The sequence below is a fragment of the Poecile atricapillus genome, chromosome 7, assembly GCF_030490865.1.
Source record: "Poecile atricapillus isolate bPoeAtr1 chromosome 7, bPoeAtr1.hap1, whole genome shotgun sequence".
NCBI lineage: Eukaryota > Metazoa > Chordata > Aves > Passeriformes > Paridae > Poecile > Poecile atricapillus.
In genome coordinates, this window is record NC_081255.1 from 31,074,983 (window position 1) to 31,089,275 (window position 14,293).

The following is a 14,293-nucleotide window of genomic DNA, read 5'->3' on the forward strand; positions in this document are numbered from 1 at the left end:
TGAAGGTTGCATGCCATCACTTCAGGTCAGAGTGTCTGAAAAAAACCAAAACAGTTTGTTCCTATTTGGCTGAAAAGTGAAGGGGGCTGTTCCTAATCCCTTTTCTTACAGGTGGTTCAATCTGTCTTTCCTTGGTGGAGAACAGGTAAAGTTGGGCAATGTTATCTGTAGAGGGAAAGGATAAGGTGGGTGACATTTTCCAGAAGTGGAAAATCCAGCAGAATTAAATTTGATCCTTGGAAAAGGATGAACATGTCTGAATGCCCAGCCCAAATGCTGAAGTCACTGTAGCTGACCCACAGACAGGAAGAATGGTTTTATGGTTAAGGCCCTTCACTGAGATATAAAAAATCTGGGTTTCATTCCATTAGCCACAACCTCCCTGTGTCCTCACAGACAAATCTCTGTCTTTTTGCCCAGATCACTATGTATAACATGGGGGTGACAACTCTTTTCTTACCAATAGTGCTGCCCATGAGGAGTTTGCAGCCATGGTGAAGTACACACATTGTGGATTGAAGCAACAAGTTTCAGGAATGCATCTCCTTGATAATGATTTTATCTATTCCTTTCATGGAAAGAGACAAATTCCCCACTTGAAAGCAGAATATTATAGCCACAATCCACTCCTATTTACAGGTCAGGATTTGAAACCAATTCTTATATTAAAAAAGATGAATCACAGCACAAAAATGACTTAATTAGCTGTGTAGACAGCCAGTGTGAGCACAGAATACCCCGAGCGAGGGTCCTCTCCAGCCAAACACCGTCCTTTAGGGAACTTGGCATTCCTTCCAGGCTGTGTGTCAAGGAGACTGAGCAACTTTACATCAACACAACATGGATTTTCCTTCTACCAAACTACTCTGCAATCTGTAATTTTTAACCTCACAAGTTTGAGATTGTACCTTAACATTTGCAGGAAGCAGATGGCTTCTGCATACTGCCAACCTGTTGTTACAAAAGCATCTTCCAAGAATTGTTTTCTACCCACAGTCGCTAACCATAATTAACCTTTCATGTGATTTAATAAACAGCAAAAAATATTTGCCATCTCATATTAATAAAGAGAGCTTTTCAGGACATTTTTTCCCCCCTCTTCAAGAACGTAGAAGCTATGGTAATTTTTTGCGTGTGCTTGTTTTTCTTGCCTTTCAAATTATTTTGGGATGCAGTTTACCTATGCTGATTAAAGCAGAGAAGGACAGCAGAACAGTGGATGAGCAGAACAGTGGATGGTACAAAGTGACCTTTTATTTCAGGAAAAAAAAAAGAAAGTTTGGGTGAGAAGCACGACTAAGCGTGGGGCAGAGTGGGAGCACAGAACCCATCGACAGCCACAGTGATATCAAGCTGTGTTTTCCAGATTTCCCACATTCATGATTTTAATGCTTCATGGAGTTTTAAGTGATAATAATAATAGAGTCCTGTAGTGCTTTGACCTTTTTTATATTGAGAAACTTCACTGACTGGTCATTTTTGGCAGAGGGCTCCCTATCTTAATACATATATACACATACCATAGTGACAGACACCTCCAAAGTGCCTGGGAGACAGCTAAGTGAAAAGTGGGATATTTCCATGATTTCATTAATGAATGAAAATGAAGATGTTGGCTAAGATTTACCCCCATATTACAGGGGAAATGAAATGGCAGACATAAGTAAAAAGCTGGCATGGGGGACCAAAGTACCTTTCTGTTTCTGATAGGTAGTTGCTTTGGCTTAGGATATCAAAGGCTTTCTGAAGAGCTGAAACTATAAAGGAAATATTCTCTTGATTTAACCAATTTCCATAATTGGGGTTAGAGAACATTACCCCTGCTAGGACAGGAGAACTTTTTAAATTAATATTTCTTGTGACTGTTGAGTGCTCATCATCCATTAGTATGATAATGTACCTTGGAAATTACAAATACAATTATGATGATAACTGCTTGGCTATAAACAATAAAATAAACTCATATACATACAAAGACAGAGCTGCAGCCCAGGAACTGATTCCAGGAGATGGCCCCAGGTTTTCTGCTTTCTCCCTGGTTTTGCTGGTACATTGGAATTTGCCAAATGGTGTTTGGTTCCTGTTTATTATCAATGTGCTGCCAAGGCTGAAATGGATCAGCTTCAATTAAGATGGATGCACATCAAATTAATGCAAGCCCAAGGAGGCTGACTTTGTAGATGAAAATAAAATATAGTAAAATAATTAAAAGAGAGTTTGCTTTCTGAATCTAGAAATTAGGCAAGAGAAACCAAAGACATCAAAGAGTCAATGCCTGTTTTTTAGTTTTTTAAAGTAAGAATTAAACTTCTGTTTTTATAAATATTATGTGCACCTGACACAAACCAAGCAATTGCAATATTTTCTCTGCATTGCATTTCAGATGTTGGCTCATATATTTGCTTGCCTGGAATACAACAGAAAACCACCATTTTGTTAAAGATGCCATTTCTTTAACTATTTCTGTAAGCTTTTTCCAGTAATTAATGCTTCAGTTATGCCAGACTGTGGGTACAATCCTTATTCTGCTCCATTTTGTGATAATTTTGTCCTAGTCTTGCTCTAGAGATTGTCTTTTTCAGTGTTAGATTTAATCTAGTTTAGAATGACTTTTAAAAAAGTTATTTCCATTAAAAAATTATTTTCCTGTGGAGTCCATGAACACAAAACATTTATCATGATATCCACCAGTCTGAAATATGCAAATACGGTTTTTACTTTTATATAGCTCAGTGAGATACAGGGTAGAAGAAATACAGAATCAGTAATCTTTTATACAATCCTTTTCCTCTTTGCCTGGTACTTCAAGGTGCCCTCTCTGACTGAAAATTCAGAGTTTGGTGCTCCTGTTGTCCTTGGAAACTTTTTTTTAAGCTCAGTTTACAAGGTTTAATGAATTTAATTTAATTTTCTTTTCTTCCAATTCAATTTAAAATTCAGGTGGAGTTTTAGCCTTTGACCTTTTGATTTTTTTTTTCCCTGTGCAATGTCCCATTATTATTATTATGATTATTATGATTATTATGATTATTATGATTATTATGATTTTAATATAAAGCTGTTTTCTTGCTATTGTTTCTTGTTTTGCTTTTTTTTGGTTTATTTAGCCTGTTGGGTTTTTTTTTTCCCTTTGTTCCTACAGGATGGTTTAAATAATCACTCCCAGCACTTTTTGGATTCATTGGATCCAGCTCAAATCCACGGGACAAACATTTTGTTGCCACAAGAGCCCCGAGGATCTATAATCTGCAGTTCCTTTCAGTCCCCTGGCAGCCGTTTCCAGCCAGGACGTGTTTGATGGGTTTTTTTGGAACACGTTTTCATTCAAGAGATGTTACAGCAAAATTCGAGCAAGGTCTGCAGTGGTCTGTGTCCGAAGGCAACAAAGCCAGCTTTCTCCTCGGGTTTGGGTTTCTTTTCAGCACTTACCAACTTTGTCTCACAACACCCTTGAGGAGGCAAAAGCACTTTTTGTTCCTTTATTAACAGGCGAGGGAAGTGGGACATTAAAATCCCGGTGGTGCAGCAGGAGGCAGCCCTGGGGACGCCTTGGTGAGGCAAAGGGAGGGTTTGGGGTGATGCTTTGGGTACCCCCCTGGCCCCTGCTCACCTTTCCCTCCCTAACCTCCTCTTACAAATTTATTCCCTCAAAATTCAGAGCCACAAAGCTCTGGGAGAGCTGCATTGGCGGGACAGCAGAGGATTTATTTGCCAGTAACCTCTTTGGGGAGTTATTTTTTGTCCCTCTCCAGCCTGCACATGGTCCTGCCATCGCTGCCACCCCTTGCCAGTTTTAAGGCATTTATACACAGATCCCTGTGGAGGAAATGGGCTCTTTTTGTCCCATATTGCAGATGGGAGCTATGAGAGAGGAAGATTTATGTCACTTGCCCAACTTCTCCCTGGAAGTCTTTGGCAGAGATTTTGCACCCTGGTTTCCAACCTCACGCTACAATTTGTGACCATCGCTCCTGGCTCCACTTCAGCGTCTCCTCTCTCAGAACAGTGATAAGGACAATTGCTATCTTTCACCCTTTTATAACAAATCTTATGATAATTTATTAATATATATTTTAAAACCCCCTCTGTGAAGTGGTTTGAGACTGTGGAAAACTCCACTTTCATTAAAAAGAAAATTAAAGTTATGGACAAAAAGGCTGAAGCAGAAAGAGTAGAAACTGTAATACTAGCAGAAAAAAATCAACATTAAAACAACAATCTGCTGCTCCAAGGGTCATCCTGTGATTTACATGGAGTAATTCATGATTTTCCAGCACAGTTGCCGGGCAGAGCTTATAGATCGACGCCTCTGAGGGAATACTAATTTAAAAAAGTATTCATCTCCTCATCAGATGTTGAGGAGTATGGCACGCTTTCATTTCTCCCTGCACATTAGCCAAATTAAATCAAAATAAATATCAATGAAAATATTGCAGAGGACATAAAACCCCATCCATTTGTGCTCTATCCATATGCTGCTTTACGAGACGCTGGGTTTCGCTCCTGCTCCGCTCTCCGCTGCCAGCCCCGAGCGCACAGCAAGGCGCGGAGTCCCCGATGTGCTTTAGGCATTCATCCCTTCAATGCTGCACCCCGGGGCCTGCCTGCAGTTTTGTTCTCACCCTGTATCTTCGCCAGGCTTGTTTGTGCCCATGGGCAGCAGCCGTGGCATGGCCAATGTCTGCCAGGCCAGCTCCAGTCCCGGCCACCGGCTCAGTGCCGCTGCCACTGCGGGACCAGCCGCAAGGTGCATTCCTGCCAGCAAAAAGTACAGTTGCTAAAAGGTGCTTTTTTCATTAATTATCTTAGGGTGATTTGGACAAAGCAAACGTTTCCATGTCCAGGAAGTTTCTTAGGGATGCTGGCACGTTTGCACCCCGCGGGGTCTCTCGCTGTGCATCTGCATCTGAGGCGCTGTGCAACCTGCAAAGCACGGAGTGCCTGCGACAGAAATCATAAACCACAGCTCAGGGCTTGAAAATGCAACCAATTTGTGCCGGCTCAGGAGCAAGAGCAGCGATTTCTGCTTTTAAAACCAGTGCAGATTTTAGGGTAATGTGATTAGAGATTCAACATTTCCCCCTCTCATTATTATTTAGCTCCCTCATTTGAATGCTCAGGTTTGAGAGAAGGGGGATTGCTTGGAAATTACAGACGCAGCCAAATTTCTTCCTTCCCCTTTGACAGGGCAGTGCTGATGGTTATTGTTCTTTTCTAGCTGCATTACGCTGTCCTTGATTTTTGTTTCAAGCAGTCTAATGGCATGATGTCAAATCCTGCTAATTGGTTTAGGATTAAAATGCAGGGCCACATCACTCTCTTGATTAACCAGCAGCAAAACTGCTTTTGTCTAGCGATCGTTTCAGAGGAGAAAGAAAATAAAGCATATAAAGGAAGCGTCAGGCTTTTGTCAGTAAAAATACATAGGAAACAGCTTTTTTTTTTTTTTTTTAAGGAAAAAAAAAATTGCCACTGTGAGGCCCGCTAAGTTTTGACTTGTAGCAGTTCAAAAGCAGCCCTGCGGGGAAAGATCGCTTCCTGAGGAGCAGGGACTGTGCTTTTATCCAGCATCCAGCCACTTGCTGTGCCGCACCGGAGCATCCGCGGCCGGACCTGCTCATATTTAACACACCAGCAACAAAATATCAACGGGAACATCTCAGCCCCATTTCTGGCCTTTCTGACACCCAAACAATTCCAGTCCCAGCCGAGTTTGCACCAGGATAAATAACCCAGGACTGAGCAAAGGCTGTGGTGGGCAGTGCGGCAGGCTCTAGCAGGGACCTGAGCAGGATGTGGAATGCCTGGGGCCATGGGAACGGGGTCTGCATCTGCAGCATCCCTCTGCACTCACACCAAGGACTCAGAAATTAGTTCTGCATCCTGAAATGGGGTTGTGCTTGTTGGGACAGAACTCACCTGTTGGGTAATGAGCATAAAGAGGTAGTTTTTCACGGTGATTATTGGGAGAGGAAGAGGGGAATTCATGGTTCAAATTAAAATAGTGCAAGCAACGCCAAACCACTACTTTGTTACCCCTCTGCTATTAAAAAAAACATACTCCAACAAACCCTAAAGAACACTCCCATCAGCCTTCAAAGATTCTCCCTACTGCACCATTTAATCTCTTTGGCTCCTGTTTTCCCTGACCAGCTGAGGGATTTAATTTCCAGGGAATTAGATGTCCAATTCAGGGCATTGTTTTGGGAAATGTGCACATGATTTACCACACACAGTCCTGAAAGTCAGCATTGGACCCAGCGCTCCCAGCACGCTCCAGTCCCGTCCCTGCTCTGCCGGGAGGTGAAAGGGACTTTATTGGGAAGGTTTTGATGCATTTGGCATGTCTTTGAACCTGGCTCCCCCAAAGGGAGAGAACGAACTCAGGCGGAGAAAGAAAAAAGGAAATAAAAGGGCCCTTCCCATCTGCCCAGCTGCATTCAATGGGGAGCTTTTTAAAAGGTATAATAGAGGTTTGTGTGTTCCTGCTGAGATTTGTTCTGGTCAACTTATCCAGGGCGCTCAGACGGGGCAGTGTGGTGTGCCCGCCCTCCCCCAGCACCCTCAGAAAGAAATTACAGTGGGTTTCCTTTTTTTTCACTTATTTTTTTTCTGCTGCAAAAAGTGTATGCCCTGCACACACTTTGCTCTTGCACAAAAGCGACTCAAGCCAACCTCGCTGAAAACTAATGTGGGTGTTTCTCTGGGTTTTTACCAGCAGTGCAGTAAAGCCTGGTGTTCCCAAGCATGGCATTGAAGCATCCAACCCCAAATATCCCTACAGGATCCACCCCAGGTTTTCCTAGAGAGCATCTCTGGGACAGTGGGGATGGGAAGCATCCTAGGGCTCAGACCAGTTTTCCACAGCATCCTGTTGTGGAGGTAAATCAACAGCACATTGGCTGTAGTCCAGAAGTTGTCCTGCTCTTTATTGTGCTCTGTGACTTGTTGGTGTGATTATTAAAAGCCAGGTCGGCTGCAAAGCTGATTTTTTTAATGCACTCCTGGCCCCAGAGCAGATGAGATGACATTTAACAACACCAAATGCTCAAGAAGGGGCCCCGTGTCAGCACCCAACAGGTACAGAAACGCCTGAGAAGTTCTTGGCTGTCATGAGCAGCTTTCTGCTTTGCAAACTATGATAGAAAGAGTGGAAATACGCTTTGTCTGCTTTTCCCTGACTCCGGGACTCCAAAGCAGGAAGATGAGAACATCCTGCACACATGTTAATTAGTCATTCCTTAAAACCAAATGTCACAGCGCTCATATTTAATTCCAAGAACAGACTGATGAATATGTACGTATAGTTATATTTCATTTACATACTCTGGGATTTGTTAAAAGACACCTAATAAAACCATCTAAAATAAATTAGATATTCTCCTAACAACATTTATTTTGAATTCATGTATATCAGAGGAACATTCCCAATACTGTAATAGGGGATTTTCACAGATATAAAATACATATATTGCATTTCGTAAATGAAGATAGAGAGTTAAAGCAGCCACCTTCTAAATGGGATTCGATTCTTGAAGTAGAAGAGACACAAAATGGGACTTGAGGGTTGGGGGAGGCAGTGATTGGGTTTGTAGGAGACCAAAGAGGATGCAGCTCAGCACCCAGAATGCTGTAAGAAAGTGTCCACATAAGGAAAACATTAAAGGAACTGAATTAGCTCCTCAAAGCCAGAAAGAAAAAATCCCCTTGAGACATTTGCATCCTCTTATTTTCGATTTCCTAGTTCTATATTTAATACTTTTTGAAATTTATTTTTTCCTTTACTCAGAGCCCCTGCCCTTGGAGCGGTGTCTATCCAGGTAGCTGCACTCAAAAAAGCCATTCCAGCCCAAGAGGCCCTTCAGGGATTTTTTTGCTTTTTCAAACCAAACCAGTTTATAGGAAAACCCCTGTGGTTTTGGTTTGTGTTTTGTTCTTCCCCATCTTACTGCTCTGCACCCTGTGAGCTCCCGGGGAGCACAAGAGCGTGGCCGCGCGTCCTGGCGGGCACATCACCAGCTCGACAGGTCCTGCCGCGGGAATTCAGCTCACACTCCCGCGGATGTGTGAGTCTGGAACAAATCTGGCTCACTCGCCTGCCTTGGCCAGCCTCTGTAGGGCTAAGAGGGGTGGAAGGCAGTAAAATCTCCTTTCAGTCTATAAAAATCTGCAGAGATATTTGGAATGTGCAGAGGGAGCAGATCTCCCGGGTAAAGCAGAGCAATGATTAAAATAGTCACTTTTCTGACCGTAATCACAATTTAAATACTGCAGCTTTTGTTTGCAGAATGGCATTGGTTTATATTCCAGTGACAGTCACACAACTCCAGGGGTTGTTTTTGGAGTTAGTGGCAAAAACATGTGGTTTGAATTTAAAGTCTTAAAGTTAGAGGATCAATGTCTCTCCAGCAAAGATATTGCCAGTGTCTCTGTGAGTCATAATTTTAAATCATCAGGAACCTGAACACTCTTCATTAAATGATTAAAAGGAACAGTAATGAAAAGCTAAAAGAAAGGATAAATATACAACCAGTCAAACAGGAACATCTATTTCCAAAGCAGAAAAAAATACTACCATCCTGACATAGGACAATAAACTTATCAAACTAACTCACTTATTTTATTTTTTTTTGCAGTCAAGAATGTAATCTTAATAAAGCAACAAATTTCAGATGTCAGGGTAAGATTACAGCTCTTCTAAACTAGGACTAGAGTTTTCCCATGAACAGGTTATTGCTGTGAGTTCTGGTCATAATTATCTCTGTATTTATGCTCCACTTTCTGAGAATAAAATGATCCCGGAGACCAAGTGCTTGATGGTGAAGTTTTCTGTTGGGATATCAAGCTTGTTTTTCTCTAAAAGCTCTGTGTTCACGTTTTCCCCAATAATCATGGCCTCAAGTCAGCTCCCCCACACCTCAGCTCATTCCCTTCTCCCCTCCCAGAACAGAGAGTGGGACATGCAGAACTAAGCAGGGCTGGGTTTTGCAGAGCAGCATCTGTATACAAGACAGAGGAGCAAAGATAACCCCACTGGGTGTAAAAACATACCTCAGCTGAGCTGCTTTTTCCTTCCTCAGAAAGATTAGGGGCTGTCCAGTTCTCCAAAACCATTCTGACCAGTTTCTGTAAGGCCTGGCATGGGAATGATTGTGGTTACCAGAGATGGTGCTTGTTGGAAACCCTGGCACATTGAGTTTACAGGAATTACATTGGGTGGGTTGCAGTTTTGCTCCTTCAGTGCCTGTTTTTAAGAAAATACATGAAAAAAACAAATAAACAAAATATAAAAAAAATAGGTAAGTGTATTGACTGAGGAATTACATAGCATAAATAAATATAAATACATGAGGCTCACTGCCTGACTGTATCGATACATTGGCAAGAATTCAAAGGTTATATTTGAAATGCAGAAAATAATCCAGTGAGTCATCTTCCCCACGCTTTGGCTTGCCATCCTCTCCCATTTTCGCTTTGACCCAGGAGGGCACAGCACACAGCCTGAAAATAGGCAGTGGGATGATGTGGTGTGGCTGCACCGCTCTGCTCCGCGCGGGAAGCGCCCAATCTCATCCGCAGGCAAAAGGGAGGGATGCTCAGGAAAAGTCTGAAAAATGCTGCTATCATAAGCAGTCTTATGCTTTTCTTTGAACTTCATTCCACCTTCCAAGGGAAATGAGCAGATAAGAAGAATCCCCCCAAAATAGGTGATAATAATAATAGTGATGATGACAATGATGATAATAATAAAATAATGACACATAGAAATACAACACCCAAAGTCACTGCATTTTTAGTCCACAGGTCCATGGACTGAAAAGTGAATCACAAACAAAATCAGAACAGGAAACCGAAGGCACACGGTTTAAATACGAAAATGAAATTTTGGATTGTAACATTTGCAAATGTAAAAATAGGATTCAGCCTTAGGCTCCATTACAGATGACTCCACCATGACAGCTTGGCAAACTGAATCAGTGACTTACCTTCCCAAAACAGCTCTTTTCTAGAAGATTTCCAGGGCCAGAAAGTGGTTGTGGTCTGGCTGAAAGTGTCTTAATGCAAATGGCCAAGGTGGGCACCTGAGAGCAGAGAGGTGGCTCCAACACCTGGGTCACCAAACTCTTTCCTGATGACTTTCCAGGGCTCTGCTCTCCAGCTTGCATTAGATGCTGCTTTTAGAGGGGACAGGACTTTTCCACAGCATCCCCCTGGTCTGAGGGGTATGGCAGGTGCTGCACCAATCTCCAAATCTAGTCCTGGGCGCTTAACTCCTCTGCAGTGACCTTGTACAACCCAGATGGAGACGCCCTCCCCTCCCTCATGTCCCTAAACACAGAATGAAATCCCCAGGAGAGAGCCTGTGTTCACGTTTTTGTATTAATCTGCTGCTTTCCTGGAGAAGGACTCTGACAGCCCTGATCCATCCTGTTCTGCTCCTCCACTACTGAGCACCAAATCCTGACTCACATGAACATGAGCTGTTGGTCAGGTTAAAGGAACTTTGAATTTACATATATGAAAACACCAAAAAACAAATATATACATGTACATACATATAATATATAGACACAGATGCACACGATTGTAAGGGAAAGTTACCTAAACCTCTGTGATTCTAATCATAATAATACACAGTAATAGTAATACATTGGTATTTCATTTATAAAGACCCAGGGCATAATTTAGAGAAAGAATTCTTAAGTGTACAGTACCTGGCATATAAACAGGTAATTTCCCTTCATCCCACCATTCTCCTGTCCTTACCCAAGCCTTACTACTTCATATAAGCCATATGACCCTTCACAAACTACCAACATAATGTGTTCCTATTTAAGATATTAGCTACACTCAGTTTTTATGCAGCTTTGGATCCCCTTTCCTAAAGCATCCTATGAGGGGCCTTAAAAACAGGTGGGTATGTTTGCAGGAGCAAGCTTTCTCCCCCATCCTGCCATCTCTCATCTTGCCATCTTTCATCTTGCTTCATGGATTTTTCCATTAAAAGAATCGAGCATTGGGAAAAAAAAAATAAAAAAATGATTGAAGTCTTAAGACCTATGTATTAAGATACTTCTTTTTTTTTCTTTTGCACATTGGAAGGAGTTAGAGATGCGTCAAATGTGGCTGTTTCTTATTTTATCTTCTCAGTCCAACAGTCAGGCAGAGTCACACACGGGACACCATGATCCAGGGCTTGGTTAAGGATGTAGGAGAACGTTCCCTTTTCTCTCTGCATCCATCCACACACAAATTATATGTACAACATGGGTGTCTGCTAAGCAATGGATTCAGCACATTCACTAAAGAGATTGTTTACTTAATAATTCCTCCAAGTATGAGAAAACAACCGAGTGCTCGGTCCCCAGGGCCAATGTGGTTTTGTTCTGTCCTGTCCTTGGAATATTTGTGCTTTTCAAGTCCCTGGAAAGGACTTTTGTGCAGCAGCATAAACCCCTTTGGTGTGCTACCATGTGCCTTCCCTTGGACAATTTGTATTACAGAGGAGCTACAAAGAGGCAATATGTTTGGAATGGCTGATAGAGGAATATTGCTCATATAGGCAAAACATAACATTTTTAATCCCACACTCATTTAATTTTTTAAGAAAAATAAATGATCCCTGTATCTTGGCATATGCATCATGTTGAAATGGAGCCATTACTCTGGGCAGCTTTTTCACAATGTGTTGCATAATGTAGTATGAAAATCATGTAAAGCTCCTGCGTTTGTATCTCAGAAGGAAAATAAAAGGCAGTTAAATTACAATGCAAGAACTAAGCTATGAATGGATGTTGCATTCAAGAAGTCTAATGCTTAAGAGGGGGAAATGACAAGATTTTTTTTTTCCCTCTTCTAGATATTTTATCCTTGCAACAAGCTCAACCGTCAAATGTTTCGAGAGAGGTCAAAACTAGTCTATCTGTCTTTTTTATGTGAGTTTGTGAAAGGAATCTCTCCGCGTGGAGTTGTACAGGAATTGACACGATAAACCTAAATGGCTCCTTTACAACTGTTAGGGTTTTCTGTAAACACATGCTGTCCTGCCAGCCAACCAGCTTCAAACCCGGGTGCTGAGCACAGCAGATGGTCTATCCTGCCGATACACTCGCTACTAATTCATATTTCAATACACAGCTTTGCTGCCTAAACGAAGCCACTGCCTTTTGAAAAGTTTTAAAACTTCCCATAACTGGTAATCCTGGGGAGGTTAATTGTGATGGAGGGGAAGGCTGCAAAGAGGAGGACTCTGGCTGTCACAAGAATGGACATTTTGGAGGTGCTCTGTTATGCGTTGCAGACATGAGTCCTGCCATGCAGTGCCTCCTGCCAAAGGAAAACAATGGCATGGCTGTGCTGCATTAATAGAGGAATAAATAAACCCAGAGAAATCAACCCTGCAGAACAGAAAAGGTAATGGTAATGAAAAATAGGGCTACTGGCAGCATAGTTGCCACAACACCTTGTTGGCGTGGCCATGTCAGAGGAGGATTTTTATAGGAAAGCAGGTTTTTGGGAGGGATGCAGGATAATGCAGCAATTTAAACAGCTGCCTTGACCCTTACTGCACCAGCTCTGCTACTGCTGCTGTGTGCAGGAACATATTTTGGCATCAACATTTGATGTAAAAACCCTTGACTAAATCAGTTTCCTTTCTCATCTCCTGCAACAACCAGCTATCACCTCACAGGTTTGGGGAAGATGGTGCAGTACGAGATCACTGTCTTTCCACTGGGCTGACAGACCAGGATTGGAAGGAGAAATAGTTATTTCACCTAGAAAAAGAAAGGAGCCAAAGAAAATGCAGGTTCTCGGGGATTTTATGACTTTATGTTGCCAGGTAGCAGGTTAATGGAGCTGAAGGTACCATGGACATCGTAGTGTGCAGAACTTTGGGCACACCAGCCCAGGGCTTGCCACTGTGTCCTGTGGCCAGGGCATTCTGGTGTCACCAACCAGTGACTCTGAGGGTGAACTGAGATCATCCACTGGTGAGCCATGGACCACTGCTGTTCCTGATGAAGGAGGGCACAGGAGACACATCCTAAACACTCCACAAGTGCCTGAAGATAGATGTTCCGTGCATTTGGCCTAGAGCCCCCACGCCGTTGTATTAACTTCTCTCCATTGCTGACAACAGCTTACACCGGAAAGAAAAAATAAAGCTAAACCCCTGAAGGAGCAGTGATCCTCAGCATTAATAACCCCTCTCCTTGCAAGGGGATTGCTGCTTGAATTCCCTTTGCTGTGGTTTTATCAAATGCTGCGCCTCCTCCACTGAGCTGTGATCAGCTGGGCGACTTCATGAAGTTCAACACTAAGTAGGAGCAGAACCTCCTTCTCAAATTCATTTAATCTTTCTCCCAAAGGAGAAATGCGAATTCATATTAATTTTCTCTTTTTATTTCAATTTACCAACTTCTCTTCCAGACATTAAACTATAGAGGTGTTTCCAAATCCACAGTTTTTTCCTCTGGCTGTAACAGAGAATGAACAGTTCTGATAAATTTTTTAGAGGGGAAAACAGTACAAAAGTATCCCTAAGAGGGGGAGAACAACCATTGTTTTCATAAACTATTTTGGCTTTCCTTGGTTAAAGAGTCTCAGATGTATAATGTGGTTTATTCTTAAAACAAACCTCCCCCCAAAACAACCCAATTTTGAAATCTTGTGTATTGTTAAAGAATAGAAAACTAAAATCAGATATTGCTGCAGAAGCCACTCACATTATAAATAAGGAGAACATAAATCAGCAGCGAAACAGTCTTACAACTTAATGACTAATTAAAAAATACTAGTATGCAATTAAGGAGTGTCCTTTGATAAACATGCTGTACTACATGAATTAGCTCTATGCAGACACACAGCATTGCAATAATTTATTATTTTTATATCCTAGGCATAAATGCATGGCATGTGTGCATGTGTATTATATTGATGCAAGGTAATATGCAGGGCTCTGTGTGTTGCCATTTGAAATGAAAAATCTACTTACTGTAAATCAGATAACCCCTTCCATTTGGATTTAAACCTTCTCCTTAGCACACCTACTGCCAAGCTGTGGGCAAAAAGCATGGGAAGCATTTCCAGAGGGAAAAGTGGAAGCTAATGAGAAACAGCCACGTGTCTGCACCTTTTTGTGAGGCTCTGTAGGGCTCTTGGTCCATTGGATGGGAGTCATTGCGAAGGGCAGTGGCACTGTTTCTGATGAATCAGGGGGTCTTGCCTTTCCAACTTCCTTTTGGCCACCTGAACCACTTTCAAAGTCTTCTAAATGAGACTTATTCCCATC